The sequence below is a fragment of the Erpetoichthys calabaricus genome, chromosome 1, assembly GCF_900747795.2.
Source record: "Erpetoichthys calabaricus chromosome 1, fErpCal1.3, whole genome shotgun sequence".
Classification (NCBI taxonomy): domain Eukaryota; kingdom Metazoa; phylum Chordata; class Cladistia; order Polypteriformes; family Polypteridae; genus Erpetoichthys; species Erpetoichthys calabaricus.
Window position 1 is genome coordinate 331257011 of NC_041394.2, and position 4162 is coordinate 331261172.

At 47.9% G+C, this 4162-nt stretch overlaps 1 non-coding gene across 1 annotated transcript; it reads left to right on the forward strand.

Annotated features, from left to right (window-relative positions):
* The first annotated feature begins 570 nt into the window (after positions 1-570).
* Positions 571-753, forward strand: LOC114669676 (U2 spliceosomal RNA). Its single transcript, XR_003719101.2, has one exon. It is a non-coding gene; the product is annotated as a U2 spliceosomal RNA (small nuclear RNA).
* Positions 754-4162: the final 3409 nt, after the last annotated feature.

Below are 4162 nucleotides of genomic sequence, written 5' to 3' on the forward strand. Positions count from 1 at the left end.
ATAGCTGGTGGCCCTGTTATGTTGTCATATGAGATGGTTCAGAGAGGGGTTGGTTTAGGAGAGTGTGGGCAAGCTGTTTTTTTGTCTAATATGGGAGGTGATGAGTTTGACCAAACAGGGTATTTGGGATGCGAGGAGACAGCTGGTGGGGAAGTGTAAATTGATCAGTACGAGCAGTGTGAGGTATGGCATTGAGGGAGCTATAGCTGCTCGGGTTAAGAGGGATGTGGAAAGATGGGGTTTTGCAGCAGCAAAGGAGAGGTGGAAGGGTTGGTTTTGGTTGGGTCTGCTGGGAGGGGGGCTTTCTATATGAAGTTTTCTGGTGTGAATAGCTTCTGTTTTGTATTTGCTCAGGATTGACCGGGGTTAACGGGGGAATGTGGGGGTTTTGTTGTTTGACTTTGGTAAAGAGGATTGTTACCAGGAGGGGGGATAGGGTGGCTCAGTTGATTAGTGAAAAGATTTTAGTTCCATCGGTTATGCTGTGTAATTCTTTGGGTGATTGTTGGGGGAATGGGTGGTTTTGGGTCTACGGGAATGTGAATTGTTTGTATATTTCTTGTATGTCTCTTTTATTTTTATTGTTTCTGATTAAAATAAAAAAATCTATTCTTATCAGTTTAATATCTGTCTCCTATCTGGGGACCATATATTAAATTGATTTTTGGAACAGGGAGATGGAATAGGGGCTTGCTCCGTCCACTCCACGCATCGACGTGGTATTGCAGTACTTCCAGGAGCGGTGCACTTTCTCCTTTATTGGTCTAAAAACAGACAAGCAGCCTTGGCTGGGGGTTGGTCACTATGAGGGAAGGGACAAACTCTCGCCAAAGCAGGATTGATTTCATTATTTATTTATTTAATTAGTGTGCCTGTACGCCGCCTTGCTTGTAGTACTTCCTGCATTCCAACAGATGTCAGGCGAGGCTCGGAATTAGACAGCTGCTGCTGTGCGGTGAGTGCAGTAGTGTCGGACGCCCAAGCCTTTACCGCTAGCAGGAAGCCTTATTAAGCTCCCAGAAACCACGAAGCAGTCTTGCAGGCTGTCTGATGTCGCTGCAGCGCCCTCTGTGTTCGAGGCCTTGTTCACACAGGCAGGCCTGGATGTGCCTTCTCCTTTTCATTTTCCATCTCGAACAGGTGTGAAAGTGTTGTCTCGAGGGATATCTGGATCGTCACCGCCCTTCGCTGACGTCTCCTTTGTTTTGTGGGCATCGGGGGGGGGGGGGGGGGGGGGGGGGAGGTGTATGGTGGTTTTAAGCGGTCCTCTTCCTTGCCTGGTCCCCGCCCACCCACATACACGCCCACAACCCCCCCCCCCCCAGGGACTGACTGTGACTGTCTGTTCCCCTCCCCTCCCCTCCCCCACGCCTACTCCCATCTGTAGCAGCTACCTCGTTTCTGCACAAGTTCGAAAGGTTTTTTCGCTGTTGTGGCAACCCTTGGGCTTTGTATTAGGCCTTGGCTCCAAGGTGGGCCGCTTTGTCACGAGGACGTGGAATGTCACATGGGTTCATGTCTCGGTGCTTGCGTTATGGCAGCTGGTTCCTCCTGCCAAGTGGATGCTTACCATGCAGTTGACGCATGGCCAAGACGGTGGGGCTGACTGGCCTGTGAGATTTGCGGCATTGTTTTTCCTCCCTTCTTGTTCATGTGAGTCGCGCGACTCTTCTCGCTTGCTCTCCTGCTCTCCAGACGCGCTGATGTTCTGGAGGCTACAAACCCTGCGGTACCTGAAACGGGTTTCGAAGATGCAGGAAGAAGTCAATGATTTGCCTTATTTGGGTGTGAGAAACACCTTGCGTTTTACTCGGAAGATTACAGCAGATTTGGACTGTTTCACTCATCGCGAGTTTAAAGATCAAGTCCTCCGACAAGTTTTGGGAGTGGACATGCAAATGATACTTTGCATACTAGATGGGGATTATGGATCTTTTTTCGACGTGACTTTTGAATCTGCAGCATCATTAGACTTTGCTTGGAAAATGCTTCAGGCACGTCACCAGATGGCGCCCTTGTCTCTTTTTAAAGTGCAGCCGTTGTGGAAAAGGGACTGGAAAGTCATTACTGTGCATATGTTTAATCTTTGGGTGGAAGACGATGCCGTCATGGCCTTAAGGAGATATGCTACTGCGGTTTTTTTTCTTCGGCGAGTGACGGATGATGAAGGGGTTTGGAATGGACGCAGGCAACTCAAAGTTAAGCTGAAAAAGGACTCTTCTGTGGATGGCCTGACTCACCCACCATCCTCATTTTCCCTAGGACCGAATAAGGGCTACCTTTTCTATGGTGGTATGCCCATGAGATGTGGCAAATGTGGCAGAGATGGACATGTAGCCAAATATTGTTCGGTAATGATATGCCGGAATTGCAACAAGGCTGGGCACAAAGCTAGGGACTGCCCAACTCCGAGATGCTGTCACATTTGTGGACAGACGAACCATTTGTATCACGCTTGTCCGGATAAGCAAAAGCCCCAAGAAGATGAAGCTGCTGTTCTCTTTGCGGAGGAAGTGGACCACCCCAGCACAGGGAACGATGTGGCAGAGAATGGTTTCGAGGACACTGCTGAGTTACCCTGTGGATTACCTACAGAACAGCCCGCCAATGAACCTGTTCATGAGAAAGAAAATGAGAAGCAGAGTCAGCTGGAGGCTGAGGACTTTTTGCAAATGTCGCGGACTGCAAAGAATTTTGCCGAGTTTGAAAGCAAAATGGATGATCTCCTCGACAGTGACAGTGTTGCTAAGAATACAGAAACAACAACAACGGTTCTGACAACCGCGAGTTCAACGGATGAATTGTGGGAAGAGTGCTTCACTGAAACCTCTCTGGGACGTGCCTTTTTCTTCCGTTTGGTCAAAGCCTGCACAGGAACCGAGCAAGAAACGACAATTTACAACTAATCACTTTGCTCCTTTGCAAGGTTTGGAAGAGATGGATCAGGCAAAAGATTTGGACATACCAGGAGGGGACTCTCTGGTCACTATCACTGAGGTGCCGGAGACTCAGATGCCAGCCCTCTCAGACCTGCTATTTAACCAGTCGCCTGCGTCGAGTGATGGCTATGGAGACACGCTGGTAGGACTTCATTTTAATGAACCAAATGCCCAGCACTTTTTAGACAGTCTCCATGGATGTTTTCACGGACATCATGGCAGGGATAGATGATGGGGGCGGTCTACGCTGACTTGTCATGACAAATGACACATTATTTGACTTGTGTGACTGTCAATGCTAGAGGTTTGCGGGGGAAACAAAAGAGGGAAGGGGTTTTTCTATGGCTAAGCACTTTTCCTTTTCAAATGTTTTTTGCAAGAGGTTCACCTAAAATCTGCAATTGATGTGCACAGCTTTTCCAGGGATTGGCAGTGGGGGCCATCTCTATGGGCAGTAGGTGGAGTTTTCTCCAGTGGGGTGGGTATTTTGTTCAGGGGGCACGATTGGACGATTGGCCCTCCAACTATAGTGGTGCCGGGGAGAGTGCTGTTGGTGGATGTGGTTAAAGATGGGACCTTTTATCGTCTTATCAATGTGTACGCATCACCTCACAAACAGCAGCGTGCTGCTATATTGGCGGTTTTGGAACCCTGCTTAGTTACGGACAGATTGGTCATAATGGGGGGGGGATTTCAATGTTGATAGACAAAACGTCTGTAGAGGCGTTGTCTTTCTGAGATTCTTCCCCATAGCAGCAGCCAGTTCAAATCCTTGTGCCGATTATCAATTTGAGTGGGTTGTGCTGGTTTCCAAACCGTTGTACGGACCGCCACTACGGGTGGACACTGTGATTCATACTGTTCCCATACTGATTAGTACAGAGTCTTCTGTGATCTTACCTTAGGCTCGTCTTGAAAGGCAGGGTAGTGCTTTTTCATGACTTCCAACTGTTGATAATGCCATGGTCTATCTTCAGCATGGGGGACAGCATTTGAACTCAGTGAAATCTGAAGAAGATCCTCACACCATAGTCTAACAAAATTATTTGTTTTACATTCTCTTGGATCATCAGTGTTTGACACACATTTGCATAGTAAATGCAGTCGATTTTCAACTGAAAATCAATGACACCCCTGCCACCATTATCCACTGACTGACTTCTCCATATCCACTCTACTGACCAATTCATAATTCCCTCCCCACATAAAGTGAAAAATTATCT